Source organism: Melozone crissalis, unplaced genomic scaffold (genome assembly GCF_028551555.1).
Source record: "Melozone crissalis strain CALT ecotype California unplaced genomic scaffold, PUWL_Pcris_2 ptg000006l_1, whole genome shotgun sequence".
Classification (NCBI taxonomy): Eukaryota; Metazoa; Chordata; class Aves; order Passeriformes; family Passerellidae; genus Melozone; species Melozone crissalis.
In genome coordinates, this window is record NW_026535784.1 from 48,016,105 (window position 1) to 48,031,985 (window position 15,881).

Here is a 15,881-nt window from a genome sequence, read left to right on the forward strand (position 1 = left end):
GCTCTCTTTAGTTCTTTTTATCTCCACTCTTTACTGTTTGTGGTACCTATCCTCCACACTTGCCCATATCCATCATTTATCTACTCACCTTGCAGCACCTATCACATCTGCTTTTCATGTCACCTTTTGTATGAAGCAGCATAAAAATACATGTTGTAGGTGGCAAGTGTGAGCCATAAACATCTCTTGTAATGGTCCAGGGAATGGTTCTTTTAGTAGCATGAGGAGCAGTTTCTGTCTCGTGCAATGAAATGCAAAGGTATGACAGTAGCTGTGATAGCCCTGCTAAAGCATGTTCCCTTCTGGAATAACACTTTGCACAGCCAAGGAAGTAGGAAGAACTAACCTGCTAACAGAAAAAACAGTTTCTTAAGCTCAGTGAAAATGTACAACTGCAAGAGTGATTCCATATCAGAGAACAAGATTGGGAGAGTATTTCATTTACATTTACCTTCAGCACTCACAACCACTCCTTAAAAGGATGCCCGACTGATTTTCTTTTCTCCTGAAATTTTAAAAATGTCAAAGGCTTTTGATATATACATAATTTAGGTAGAGATGGAGCACTGAGTCCAGAGAACCCATGTGTCTGGTACTGCATTAGCTTAATTTATTGTTCCCAGTAGGCAGCAGTTGTCTGAGCAGATAGATTTTCCAGTCGTATTGTTTGACATCATTAGAGCTGAATATGCACCAGAATACCATGTGGTGTCTACGTAATAAATCGGCTCATTATATCTATAATCATTATGATTATGTGTTGTTCCAGGTCTTGGGATTGTTGACATAAAGGAAGGTAAACAGTATAAATTACTGACTCATCAAATAGTTTGTTTTAATTTGTTGAGAAGGGAGAAGGTTATTTTTGTGTGTGTGTGTGTGGCCTGCTTCACATGTAGGAACACAGCAATGAATACACAGAATGTGTTAAATGGGAATAGCAGAATGTGAAATGAATCATACCCAATTGTCCTCCTCAGAGTCTGAGGGTGAAAACAGAAGTGTCACAGCACATTGGCCAAAAGTTCCCATCCAACCAAAGGAACCACAGAATCACAGTTGGGAGGGATCTCTGGAGGCCATCTGGTCCAACACCCCTGTTCAAGCAGGGCCACCTAGATCCAGCTGCCCGGGACCACATCCAAATGGCTTTGGAATGCCTCCAAGGATGGAGACTCCACAGCTTCTCTGGGCAGGTGTGTCAGTCCTTGGTCACCCTCTCAGCCTGTCAGATGGGCAGCCCCAGCGTGTACCAACGCCTGGGGTTACTCCTCCCTGCACCTCCTTTGCTGAAATGCCTCAGAAATGCTTTCTGTCAGCCCATATCTCCAGCCCCCTGAGGTGTCTCTGGATGGCAGCACAACCCTCTGGTGTGTCAGCCACCCTGCCAGATCTGTGCCACCAGCAAAGCTGCTGACAGTGCACCAACATCCAGATCACAAATGAGAATGTTTAATATGCTATTATTTAATGTTATTTAATACTGTTAATATATTAACCCAGTCTTCACCCCTGAGATATATCACCAGTGACTGGCCTACAATTAAATTTCTTGCCACTCATAACCACACTCTGGACAATTCTGTTCAGCTCTTATTCAATCCAGCTCACTGTTTGTCCAGTTCATACTTGATGTTCACTATGAGAATCTTAGAGGAGTCAGTGCCAAAATCCCTCCTAAAGTGTGGGTGGACAACAATCACTGTTCTCATCTACAAAGCCATTCATTCATAGGAGTTTATCAAGTTGGCCAAGCACATCTTCCCCTTGGTGAAACCATGTTGACTGCTATGGACAACTGCCTGATCCCTCCTGTGCCTGGAAACAGTTTCCAAGTTTAACTGCTCCATCACTTTCCAAGGATTGAAGGGTGGTTTACTGACCTGGGTCCTTCTTCCTGACCTTCTTGTGCATGTCCAGTTTGGTTAAATATTGTCTAACCTGATCCTCGTCTGATGCTATGTCTTCTCTGACACAGAGATTCCCCTGGTTCCAAGGACCTGGAATTTCTGAAGGCCAGTCTTGCTAGTAAAGAGCAGGTGAAGAGGGGATGGGATTCTTGCAGCCTTTTCCACGTCCTGTGTAAAGAGGTCTCCCATCTCATTCAGCAATGAATGCGTCTTCTTCTTGTCACCTACGTATCCATAGAAGCCCTTCTTGCTGTCTTTGACATTCCTAGACAGATTAAATTCCAGTTGGGCTTTATCTTTCCTAACTTCACCCCTGGATGCTCTGATGATGTACCTCTATTCCTCTCAGGTTACCTGTCCTTGCTTCATCTCCTTGTATGCTTCCTTTTAGTCTCTGAGATCGTCTGGGAGCTCACTGTTCATTCATCCAGAAATTCTGCCTGCCTTCCTCCTCTTTGGGATAGATTGCTCCTGAGCTTGGAGGAGGTGATGCTTGAATATTAACCAGCTTTCTTGGGCTGCTCTTTCCTCTAGGGCTTTATTCCATGGGACTCTACCCTTTGGAAAGGCCAGAATCTGCTGTCCTGATGTACAGGGTTACGAACTTGCTTTTTACTCTCCTACCTCCTTCCAGGACCCCAAACTCCACCACCTCACTGTCACTGCTGCCTTTGAGCCTCACATCCCCAGTGTGCCCCTCCTTGGTGGTGAGCAGGAGGTGCATGAGCACCTCTCCTCTGCTCCTCTGTCACTTGGATGAAGAAGCTGATGTACCCCAAGGACGTCCAGGATTGTCTGTGTCCTACTGTGCTGCCCCTCCTGTGCTGAGGGTTGAGTTGCTGAGGTGGCTGAAGTTCCCCATGAGGACCTTCACAGCTCAGACAGAAGCTAAAGCTGTCAAGAGGTGCATGGCAAGATGCAAAAACATTTTCACAACGCTGTACAAATTCACATGCTAACACATTTTTCACTGAAATTTGACATAAGTGCCAGAGGTACAGCAGTTAGCTCATAGATGCAGAGGGGTTTAGGACCACTGTGAAAAACATCCCAAATATTGTGTTCCCTCACAGTGGCATACTATTTGTTCAATGCAGTTTTCTTTATATCCCTTCTATTATTATTCTTATAAAGACCAAAATGTTTAAAGGAAACATTCTTAATTATGACCAGCAGAACCCATTATTTCTAGCCATAAACTGTACTATCAGTGCCAGTCTAATGATCCAGGAGAGTTATTATGTGGCCAAACAGTGCATCCATTTGTGAGGTGCCTGGTACAGCCCATTAGGTGTGTGAGAGGTGGAGAGAGAGGGAGATGCTGTGTAATACCAGGAATGAGTATTTACTCTGCCCTGCTGGTCAGACAGAAAGTGCATGATCACAGAACACATGCACCACATCCCCCTGTGTGTGGTAGGGTGTTTTTTCTTGATGCATTTGTCTGTAATGATACAGCTGTCAACTGCAGCTATCACGCCAGAGGACCTGCACCTTCTTTGCCTCAGCTCCTGGTCCCAAATAAACATATTCATCCAGCCATTCAACTTGTTTTTCACACTAATGGAAAGTAAAGTTATGAGTGTCTTCATGAAAGCATAAATGTTAAATGACTGTATTCAGCATAAATTTGCTCTTCATTGCCCTTTTCAGCTCTACCTTGAACTGAAGTTTTGCTGGGGAAAAGTTATGCTTCTATTTACTTTTTGAAGTATTCTTAACTCCTTTGCCTAAAGAAGACATGAAAGATGCTGCATTAAAAAAGAGGTTTCCACACAACCTATATTTGTTATTAATGTCATCAAAACTCATCAAAAAATGTTAAGAAATATGGTAGAAGCAGTGCAATAACAACAGGCCTAATCCCCACCAATGCAAATTTGCCTAGCACTTCTGAAGTCAATGAAGCCACACTAGTTTAGGCCAAATGCTCATCTTCTCAACATGTTATACCGCTATTCATTTTGATAAATCATCACATCTAATTTTTTTTTTCAGCAACAGCAAGGAAATTTTTTGAGCTACAGTAAGGAATTTCTTTTAGCCAGACAGTGATAAAGTTTGAAGATGACAGGAGTCAAGGGCACTGCAGAAGTGTGGCTGCCATTCTGATGGCTAATTGGACTGTGACAGCTCCTAAACACCCAGGCTCCTGTTGCCTTGAGCTCTGGTCTAACACATATCAAAATATAAAGCCTCTGCAGTTACATTTATGCTTCCATCTCAGACAATACTAGTAAGTTAAAGAGGTTGCATTCCTTTATTATTCTCATTATTATTGAGATCTATGCACACACTTAATTTTAAGCATGTTGACTTTATTTAAAGTTCTAAGTATGAATACTTTTTGTACTGAGACCTACAAAAAGTCAAAATAAACCCAATGCACATAAGCTGGAGATTGAAGCAGAAAAAAGGATGGATAAGTAGTAGCAAATTGGCCATGACTCACAGGTGATTAAGGGAGTTAAACATTCAGATAAATAAATCAAAATTATCTAAATCTTTAGTTTGCATTGATATGGTGACACATTGATGTGGTGAGATGTGATAACTTTTCTTGACAATGGGAACAGTGGCCAGCAGACTGCAGAGCTCATCACAGGGTTTAGAAAATCCTTTAGAGGTCTTTAAAACCAATATTGCCTAATGTCCCAAATGAAGCCATTACATGGCAGACTGTGGCTTAGGGAAGAGTAAAGGGGAAAAAACAGGTATGAGAGAATTCATAAACAAAGAGGCCATGCCCAAAGTGCATCATCTCAACCAGCTTCTGCAATGACCAGAGTCTCTTTAACACCTCTTCACAGACAGAAGAAAGGTTTATCTGAACTCAGCAGGAAAACACATGAACACTAGTTATGAGGTGAATGAACATGCAGGGACTTGGAGCAAAAAAAGGTCCCATTTCCTCTCTTTTTTACCTCAGAATGCAAATTTCCCACAGGTTCTGGGACTGAGTCCTCCACATGCTCTGAAGGTGCTTCAGACACAACAGCCCATAGAAAAGCTCCCTAGTCTTTCCAGCTGAATGCATATAACTCTTCTTACTGTGACTTTCAAGGCTGAATTGTCAACAGAAAGGTCTCTCAGGATTCCAGATAAGGAGTCCCAGGCTTAGGAAGGTTTATGAAAACAAGACTAATTGTAATTTTCCCCTGCTGAGTAGCCTGTGAGGTCCCACAAAGTCCTTGCAGCTGCAAGGCCTGTAAGTGCCGACAGCTATCTCCTCATAAAAGTGTGATTGCTGACAAAAGGAAATTGCATCATCCAGCCTTTTTCCTTCTTTATCAAAAAAAGGGAAGTTCCCCTTTAGTAATGTTAATGGCAGGAGGATTAATTCTAGGAAGTTTGGCAATGTTTCTTTAAAAATAGTTCATTTAGCAGAATAATGAAGAGGAGTTGAACACGACTCAGTTTGCCAAGCTGACCTTGTATTCCTGATTCAGATGTGGGCACAGGGAGGACCAGGCTTTGTTCAGCCCTCCAGAGCACCAAAAAAAGTAACAAAATTGTGAAGAGAACAAACTAAAGAAGAGCTACTGGGAAGCCTTGGATGTGCTAGTGTTGTAAATCTTTTCCTGATAAAGTGTGATGCTCTCTCCAATCTCCTTGCAGTGATGGATGCTTGGGCTGTTCAGGCTTTAAGAGCATTGCTGGATTGGCTTTGGCATATGGGAAAAAGTAGTTATTGTAGGTGAACGTTGAAAACATCTCTTGAATTTTTCATGCTTAAATAGCTGTCAGAAAGCCACATTCATGAATGGCTACTACACAAATATAAGCTGATCTCAGTGGCTGCTGTGGGGAAAGAAATTATATTTGCTATGGTAGGAAATATAAGGTGTTTTTCATGATCACTTAACTCTTGAGTCAAGGAGATTTAGGATCAATAACTGAGGCGGAGGGTGTTTGTTAAAGCAGTAAATAAAATATAGGTCCATTCATAAGGATCAAGGAAATATGATTCACTGATGCCTACAAGGTTTAGGGATAAAAATTATTTTTAGATACCCTGTTCTTTTTTTTTTTTTAATATTGTAACAGAGCTTTCTTCACAGCTTGTCCGACAGTTTTGGCTTGTTTTTGTTATTTTTTTAAATCCTGCTCCTATTCATCCCTAAAGGATTGCAGAAGAGTGAAAACCTTCCCGGTTGAAAACCTGTACTTGACTTGAGTCTCCGGGCACTGCAGAACCATTTCCTGTGATTGCAGCAGAGAGAGATAAAATTCCACTGTGGTGGGAATAAACCGAAATTAGATCAAAGATTTCCGGATAATTAAGACTTCCAAACCAAAACCTCTTTTTCGCTTGACTCCACTATTTCATTTTTTTTTTTTCCCCAGGCAAACAGGGCAGTGCTTCACACAGGAAGCCACATCTGCCTATCAAAAACAACCACCCAAACTGAAAGCGTGACAGGGGTCGGAGCGCATTTGCATGCGCTGCGATTCCCGGCGCTAACCTGTGCCTCCACCCGCGAGCAGAGGGCTCGGGAGCTGCTGCGGGCTGCCCGAACGCCTCCCCGCGCACAATGCACGGCTGGCACAGGTGGATGGAGCTGCCGGGTGTGAGGCGTCAGCTCCTGGCTCTGCTGCCGTGAAGCAGCTCAGTTTTGGCTTAGGAGCCGGAGAGAAGCCGGCTAGAAGAGGTGGCAACACAGAGCGGCTCCCGGGGGGCTGCCAGGGACCCTGCTCAGCCCTGATGGAGGACAGGAGCCGCCAGCTCCCGCGCTATCAGTGCCAGGAGAGGCCCGGGGTGGGGCTGGCGCCAGCGGGAAATGTCTCCTTGGCAGCAGGTACGTGTGTGTCCGCGCCCTGCGTGCGCTTCGGGCGGGCTCGGGGCGGGCTGCGGGGCCGGGGTTGCGGGGCTGCCGCCGCTGCGGGGCCAGCGCTCCGGGGCTGCCGCTGCGGTCGCTGCCCGCCGGCGGGGCCCGGGAGCTGCCCCGCTCCGCTGCGGCCGCGGGGGGAGCCCAGCCCGGCCCGGCGCCGCAGCCCCGGCGCTCCCGCCCCCCGAGCCGGCCGGAGCCGCAGCTCCGCGGGCGGCGGCGGAGCCTGGGCTGCCCGTGCTGCCCGTGCCCCTCGTCGGTGGCGGCACGGATCGCCTCCGTCCTGCCCCCGCCCAAGCGGAGCCCTCCTCCCTGCCTGCCTGCCGCGCTCCTCCCGCCGCCGCACAGCCCGAGGAGCGGCTTGTTTTCCTGCCCGGATGATGGATTTCTCCGCAAGGTCATTCCTGCCCGCGGCGGCGGCGTGCCCGCGGCTCCCCCGGCACCGCCGCGGAGGTAAGGGGCGGGAGAGCGGAGCGGAGCGGAGCGGGCTGGCAGGGCACCGACACGGCCCGCACACAGCGGAGAGCAGCGGGCTGGGTGTGCGGGCAGGTGCCGGGGCGAGGCGGGCGTGCCTCGCCCTGCCGAGGGGCCGAGCCGAGCCGTGCCCCGCTCCGCGGCAGTGGGGCTGCGGCCGCCCCGCCGAGCGGGCACCCGCGGGTGGGAGCGGCCGGGCCGGCCCCGAAGGCGCCTCTCTCATCCTCTGCTCGTTTCTACCGGCGCTTGGAAGCGACTTGGGCTCAGGCGTGGTCCGGGAGTGCGGAAAACTTAAGCAAAGAAATGAAAAGGTGGCGGGAAATATTGCTGAGGTGCCCCCCGCCGCCGGGACGGGCCGGGGGATGCGCGGCGCGGTCGCCAAGGCAGCGAGCCCGCGGTGCCGCAGGAGCGCGGAGGATGCCCCCCGGCCGCCGCCCGGAGCGCGGATCGGGGCCAAGGGGCGCCCCCGGGCCGAAGCCGGGCGGTGAGGCTGAGCTCGGTACCCCCGGGTGCTTGTCAAAGGAGCCCGCGGCTCCCAGACCGTGGTGCTGTGGCGGCTCTCGGCCGAGAGCGGGAGGGTCCGCGGGGGTTGCGGGCTGGGGTGTCACGGTCGGGGAGCATCGCGCCGAGAGGACTGGCCAAGTGATGTCCCTTGCCTGGCTCGGGGCGTTGGGGCTGGGCACGAATCCCTCACGGCCTTTTCTTTCTCTTGCTGTAGTTGGTGGTAAAACTAGTGATGATGTCAGCTCCTGGTCTGTGGCTTTGTGTTGTCTACATTCAGCTTGTGTTCTGTGCCCCATACAGGCCTTGACTTCATTAATTCTTTATTCCTTCATCCTTTTTTTGTCAAGGAAGATAATAATGCTAGTGGCGGGTTTTTTATCGTAAGACATTACTATGGTCCCGTAGCCTAACCTCTTCCATGATATAAAGCAGAGACTATTCCCCAGTGGTTCCAACGTCTGGCCCACCAGCCTCTTCAAACAGTCTTGATTAAATGACTTCCAACGATGGGAATTGACTACATTCCTGGATAATTGGCTCCAATTTTTAATCGCTTTGTTAAACGTTTGCATCTCTTTTCCCCTTTGAACTTTTCTGACTTCATCTTCCAGCTACTAGATCTTGTAATGTTTTGCTTGTCAGATTAAATAGCTATCTAGTTTCAGATCATCTCTCTCTGCTCAAGTATTTAAGGGCAGTAATTAAATAGCCACTTAGCATTGTCTCTGATGAGATAAATAGACCTGACTCCCTTGGTCTCTCCCTGGAATGCAGATGCTCCCCAGGAGAAATGTCTGGGCTGCTGTTCTGTGAGCCTGCACCACCATCCTCCGGTGCTGCACAGCAGCAGGGTTCCAGGAAGGGCCTCGTTAATGTCACATGTGGAGATAATAACCTCGTGCTCAGTATTCCCCTGTCTATTCACCCAGTGGTACAAACTTTTCTTTCCCACGACTACACGGTGGGAACTTCTGTTCCATTAGTTACAGGCAGTGATCTCTGCACTTCTTTGGAAGCCAAGGTTTTTTCAGAAGCTGGTTGTCAGGAACATTTGAATTAAATATTGCTACATTTATACCTTTGGGTCTGCCTATATTAGAGATTTTTCCCTCCTCAGTTCACCTCACTTCTGTGTCTGCAGCTCAGGAATCACAATAGAGCTCTGGTGTCCTCCAGAAGTCAGAAGGGCTTCTTTTCCCAGGATCTCCCTCCTAAAGGTCTGTCTTCTACCCAGCCAACTTCAAATAAGTTTAAGGTCTCTTGGAGTAAAAGGTACTAAGAAGTTACACTGAGTAATGTATAAACTGCAAACTGAGAGTGCCCATTACAGTGAATTGCTTTTGTAACTGCTTTTGTTCAGCTGTGCCTCCAAGTGTTGGTGAGAGAAAGAGAGAATTGCTTTCCTGTCTTAAAGAGCTGTAAATCCCACCCCTGGCTCTGGTGTCTAGGCTGACATACACAATGTCATTATTTTGAGAGTCTTTAACCTGAACGTCGTGAGTTTTACTTGCTCTGAAGTGTGCTTAAGCCGGGACTGCAGCTCTCTAGAAAGCACAGTATCTGAGAGTATGGGCCAGAGGTTAGATGGCTTTGACAGAATATTGTAATTTTTTCCAGCAGCACATAGGTAGCATCTTGAATCTCAAAAAAATTATGAGATTGAGTAGTCTGAAGGCACCTTCTGTGGGAGATGGTACAAAACAAAGTTCTTTGAAATTAATTTTTTTGTTAGGGTTGAGGTTGTTTTTATTTTTGTTTGGGGGTTGTGTGTTTGTAGCCACCTTGACTTGCCCTGTCTTTGAGCTTAATACACAGTGAAGGAGGGAGGGTGGTGTAAGAGGTGTGGAAACTAAAGGTGTTTACATGCAGACCATCCCATGGAGTAAGTGATGTGATGATGCCTGTGAGTAAGGGCCTAGAATGACCTAGTTGTGTTCAAAGTGTTAAAATTAAGAACAGTACATTCTGACTGTGTAACAACTTAATGTCAGGACAAAGAGTGTTATTGAGATTTCATGAAGATTTTTTTATTACAAGTCTCAGAAAATGCCTATTCATAAGATTTCATGAAGTATACACACTGGTGCACTAAATATAAACAGTCTGAAAGATCATCGCAGAGCTCAGATATCACATCTGATTGAATAGAGCTCCAGAATTCTGCTGAATTTTCTACAGGCTGGTGTAAGCATCTTAAGAATTGTTTCTCAATTGTTTGTCCAATTCTGTATCTCCCCAATACGAAATTCTGAAATGTTACTACCTGAGAGGAATCTTTCCCTCACCCATTCAAACTCCCCTTCTGTCCCCCAGGTTGGGATAATATCTCTGAGTTTTTTCAACAAATGCTTTCCTTTCTCATGGTTGCACCTTTTCTCCAACTCCTTTTGCAATCAGAAGAATATTGTGTGTGTTTCCTTGGGGTGGCTGGTCCCAAAAATTACACATTTCTTAATTACAAAGCCCAGCATTAAGAATAGTGGCTGGTAATTAATTCTACAGGCTGTTAATTAATTGTAAACAGACAGAAGATAGTATTTTTGAGGCTTGCTGAAGACTGAGAGCACTAGGTTAGACAGATTTCACTAGCAAGATACTATGGCAGTGGTAAAATTTGTCAGATTTGGGTCCCAAAACTGTTACTGACACTGTTATTTTTAATACCATAAACTCCCTCTGTCAGACTCAGGCAAAGCTAAGGGGAACAACATCCTGCCTCCAGTTTGTGAAATCCTCACTGCTGTGGGAGTACCAGCAATCTGCTCGTAGTCTCACAGCTACAGGCAGAACAAAATTTCCTAACTGAGAATTGTGCTCCTAGCAGCACATCACTTCTTAATTTATAACTCCCACACTAAAAGCAGAGTTAGGATACAGGCTGAATCTGCTGCCTTTGTGGATTTAGGAGCAATCCTGGATTAAGACCTGATGTTACCTAATATAGGTAAACATCACCTTCTTGAGAGTCAGAACAAAAAAAAAGATGGATAATTTTACTAGGGGAAAACAAGTTCTGGACATATTCTGAATGAAATTAAATTACTGTCTTATAGGAAAAGTTTTTGAAGGTATATGTAAATACAGTTTACTTTTCAAATAGTAAAAATAGAAAGATATACGTATATCTTTTATTATATATATGGACTTTGAACTCAGTAACAGTTCTATAGGAACAAAGACTGGTGCTGATTAAAAATTTAATCACACATGATCAGTTACTTATTAACATCGAGTTATTTGTCTCTTGGGAGTCTGTGGCTAGGAGCTCACATTTGTAGATTGGCAGCAGATCCTAGAGGGTTGAGGTGTCAGCATGCTGCTGAGTAAATAGGGAAGAAAATGCAGTGCCAACACCTGCAACTCCCTGCAGGCTGTGCAGGGGGAGAAAGGCAAAGAAAAAGGTGGGCACTCAAGTAGGAATGACTGTGAACCAGCATAATAGCATTTTGCACCTATTTGTCCTCTGTCAGCAGTGGACAAGTGCACAAGTGGTGCACTTGATGAGAATAATTAAGTGGAGGGAAGATTGCCAACAATGACAAATATTACCATGCATTGTGGTAAAAGAGTGCTATAGGTGTGTTCACAGAGGGCAGATTAAATTCTTTCCCCTCATCTCCCCCATGCCTCTAAATTCTCCCCCATGCCTCTAAATCCGTGATCCTGTGAAACAAAGCTTGGTGGCAGGTATGGAAGCTATTACCACAGCCAACTTCGGCCAGACATCCAGGAAGATACAGTATCTATTCAATTATCCAGGAAAAAGTGTCTGTGTCTATGATATCTCCGAGAGTAGTTGTTAGCAACACATGCTACTTCTACTGATTGTTTTACTGTACTTATTATACATTAGTAGAACGTGGTAGTAACAGCTGAGCTTGCTTATTGCCTCCCTCTGACAGTAGTTCTTTTAGAAGAATGAGGAGTTAATCAAGGGGGACAGAGACAACCCAGTGCTCTATTAAATTGTTGGTATCTTTGCTATCAGCATTGCCACAGCCATGTCTGTGGCTAACATAGTGGAGGCCAGCTCTGAGCTGAGGCTGAAAGCTTGTATCGCTTGGCAAGTGGTTGCAATTCATTTTCCAATCTCATTTATATCACTGTTGTCTAGCTTTGGAGAAGAAATATTATGCTGAGGGAGTGGGGGAGAAGTTTTTTAGAAGAAGATCACAAGAAGTATGTGTTCTGAGATATTTATCATCTCCCTCTCAGGCAACCCTCACAGTCAAATTCAACTATGATAAAACAGGTATGGAGCACATTGCTAGACAGGAATCTTCACTGTGGTCTGGTGACCTCCTGATCCAGGAAGCAGTAGCATTGCTAAGTTTAAAAGCATTCATATCATCTGTGGGTTGATTGTGGTTACATGGTAATAACACACCCCCTCCCATTTGTGTGCCTGTGCATTAATGCACACACAAGCTGGGGAAGAGCAGCGTTCCCTGAAGCTTTCGCAGTCTGGATGATTCTGGCAAGAGTTATGTTAGTGCTCCAGTTAGCTACAGCCATGAACTAAAGCATAGGGCAGGACTGAAGGGACTACTGCAGGAAAGAGAGCCTGCAACAGGACTGCTCTTACTTTCTGAAAAAAACATACACCAAATATAAGCAGAACGTAGTGACCAAACATTCAACTTTGGAAAAACAACTCTAACTTATTTTCCCTTTTTCTGTTTTGTTTTGGGTTTGTTTGGTTTTTTTTTTCCTGCTAAATGGACAGGGTGTTTCTAAAAATATTGAGAAGTAATCAATGTTTGCCTGAATTCTCACAGTGACACCTCTATCCTGAGATTCTCCTGCAGTTCAGTGATGATAATTAATACTGTCAGCTCTTCAAAGTCATCATGCAATTATCACCAGTTGGCATTTTTATCTGGATGAACAGGATGGCTGTCTATATGCACATGTGCCTTCCTACTTCTTTTGGAGAACATTGAACAAATATTGGCTACTGCAGTTGGAATCCCAGACTGCATTCTAACGGTGAAAATCTTTTCCCCAGCGATGCTAATGTGCAAACAAACAAAGTTCAGTTTTTGAAAGGGAAGTCAAACAAGAAAAAAGGCAAAACGAAACAAAAAGATGTGCAATTATTTTTAATATTCTTCATGCAAAAACCCAACATATTGAAACAGAAGCCTTGAATACTATGCTACATTATGACTAATCTGAAAAAGATACTATAAAAAGTAATGGCTCATCTCAAATGATGACAGTGGAGTCAGTGAAGAATTAATTCAGGAATTTTCTGGTGACTCCAGGACCCCTCTTTACATGCATGAAATAATCACTAGAAAGCTGAGAAAATCAGGCAAGATGTTATCATGGAAACAGTGGGAATTTCCAGTTTGAGATAACAAAGGATCTGATGTTTACCTTACATTTGCATAAACAGGAGTCAATTCATGAACATCTATGTGGGGAAAAAAAATTACGTGGTTTGGCATAATTTTCAGATGGATGGATTTTTCCTTTCCTGGGTGAAACAGAGAAGGAAAAGAACAGTAGCCTGCTTACCAATCTGATTTTACATGATTTTGGGAAGAGATGAGTGTTCCTCTTGGTAGCAGGTAGAGCTGGCACGTGGCTTCTCTGGTCAGGGAAATGTGATGTTTGCCAGTTTTGGGGTGAGCAGAGTCCCTTAACCTAGAGCCAGCCTGGCTGAAAGTTATTTTCTATTTGTGGGCAGTCATTTTGTCTTAGTAAAGAAACTGTTAAAATGTTTTGAAGTGCAGGGACTAGTGGTTTACTTTCAATGTATTGCCGGTGAGATCTTAATCCAGAAAGTAGCGTGTCTGCTGAGTGCCCAGAGAACAGTCCCTTCCCTTCCAGAGGCCCCAGGACTCTGTGGAGTTTTGCCAAAAACAGGGTCAAATAACAGGTTAAGTCTGTGAAGTTGGTATAACAAAGCAGGTAAGAAATTTTCCAGCAAAGAAGGTGATGTGGACAGGGCCCTGTTGCATTTTAGCCAGTCTCTGTTTTTCTTAGACTGCTGGAGCTGCAGTTCAGAGAAGCTTCCGGGGGCCTTTGGGCACTGAGGAATGAGTCAGATACCACCAGGTCCCAACTTCAGAAAGTGGAGAGGTGTAAAAGTCGCCTAAATCTCCCCAGCTCAGCTCTCCTGGAAGCAGTCTGGCTGCTGAGGTCTTATGTTGGAGTGACGGGGGTCACGCACGGTAGGGACGGACGGAGACAAGATCTCTTCGAAGCCAAGTCGTATAACTTGTAGTTTATTGCAAAGGCCGTGGGTGCAGGGCCCTGCTGGGAGCTGCCAGCCGCAGCTCAGAGCAGGCCCGAGAGAAGAGAGGCTTAAAGTGTAAGAGAGTCAACAGCAAAGGTTTAAGAGCGGAGAGCTTGTAGTAAGGAGGGGGTGAAGAAGTGCAGAGGGAAGACAAAGAGACAAAGAAAGAAAAGGGCACGAAGAAGAGCGCGAGAGCGAGCAAAGAGATAAGGGAGAAGAGAGATAAGAGAGCGCGAAAAAGAAAGAGCAAAAAGAGAGCGAAGCTCCCGTTACAATACAATAAATCATCTTAAGTGTGAATATGCAGATTCTCATTAACCAATCTACTACAGCATGCATATCTTATAACATTTCCCCACAACCTATAAGAATCACTACATTACCATACTATGTTTATGTGTTAAACCCTAAATCTTATTCTTTGGGCCCCATCTGCCAAGCTGCAAGGCCTGCTCTGACTCTTAGGCCTGCCTGCTTGCAGAGGGAATTGTTTCCTCCAGGGGGGATTACATTCAACTGGTCACAACTAAGGTATCTCAAAGGTTGCTTTCATTTCAATCTCACTTATAGTTTCTATATTCTCAAAATCTTTTGCCAGGCAGTCATATTTAAAAGGCTTTCTTGTTTCATCCTCCCCAACAGTCTTAGCCAGCCCTTTGGCTAGGAAATGCTGAAGGATAATTACACTTCAGTGTTTAACAAACTAAAGGGTCACTTTCCTTACAGTCACTCTCCTCCCTCTGCAGTATCAGTTTCATGAAAAACTTCACACAATTGAAAGATTAAGGTTGAGATGACTCATTAAGAAAATTATGGAATAAAATAAGCATGCTGGGGAGTGTAGTAAGGGGTAGAAGTAATAGTGATAAAATACTTGTCAGAAAGATGATAGTCTTGAGAAGAACTGTGTGGAAACAAGATGACAGAATTATTCCACTCCAAAAGGCTGGCATTTCAGAACTTTCTGTAATACTGCTGCACACCACAGCCTCTCCATGTTAATTGCAATAAAAATGTTAATCTTGCCTTTGAGGTTGATAGTTAGGGAGTATCTCTTAAAAGCTGTTAGAAGAGGCTGTGAAGGTTTGCATGAGTTTGAGGACCGAGATTTCTGCCCAAGCTAAGCAGTTACCTTACAAGATCTGCTGTTTTAGTAAACTCCATGAAATAGCTTCAGTTTCCAGCTGTCCATAGGGACAGGTATCCCATCTACAAAGTCAGCTGTGGTAACATTTGACAGTTCTTAGTTGCAGCACGAAAGGCATTTTCACAGAAAGGGTAAGAGGTGTTTCAAGGAGAAACCTCAAGTGCATGGCATGGCAGAATAAAGTGACCAGGCTTTCAGGTCCCTGCCTGCTGCCCCATTCTTCAAATAAAGCTGTTCATGCCATAGGTGAGAGCATTGGTAATTGCAAATGTGCTTTCACCTACCTCAGCTAAGAGCTGCTTAGACTTGGAAGCTGTCACTGCATGTGGTGGCTTCAGGTTGGGGCTGTGCAGAATCTGTGCCTGAGAACACAGGGCTCATCAGCTGAATTCAGCCCGTGGTTTTGGCCGTGTGCTGGTGGTGCTAAAAATGCATGAGGATGCACTGTGAACTACGACTGAGGAATGATAGTGGTTCATTCATTTCCTGAGAAGTCAAGCAAGCTGCATCAGGAGCTGCAGAGGAGTTTTAACTAATGGGTACTACAAAAGGATTGGCTTCATTAATTTAGCTGCGTGTGCTTTTGGCACTCAGGAATTAATCTAGCCTTTATTGATTGTTTGGAGTCTCAATTAGCTTGATGCCTAGGAAGGGGAAGGGACAAGCAGGCACAGAAACTCAGAGATGGTCTTTTCTTTGGTGAGAAAAAGGGTTTTTACTTTCTCTCAGGTTTGGGGTATGCATCAACTTAAAAGGAACAATTCAAAGCT

At 45.1% G+C, this 15,881-nt stretch overlaps 1 protein-coding gene across 2 annotated transcripts in view; it reads left to right on the forward strand.

The window, feature by feature from the left end:
* The first annotated feature begins 6,450 nt into the window (after positions 1–6,450).
* GPRIN3 (GPRIN family member 3) overlaps positions 6,451–15,881 on the forward strand; it is a 33,725-nt gene continuing 24,294 nt past the window's right edge. Inside the window, exon 1 of one of the 2 annotated variants that reach the window (XM_054295660.1) lies at positions 6,451–6,709. The gene's annotated coding sequence lies outside the window, so the exon portion shown is untranslated. Of the gene's footprint in view, positions 6,710–7,093; positions 7,193–15,881 lie in introns of those variants that run through there. The other variant, XM_054295661.1, reaches the window with a different exon arrangement.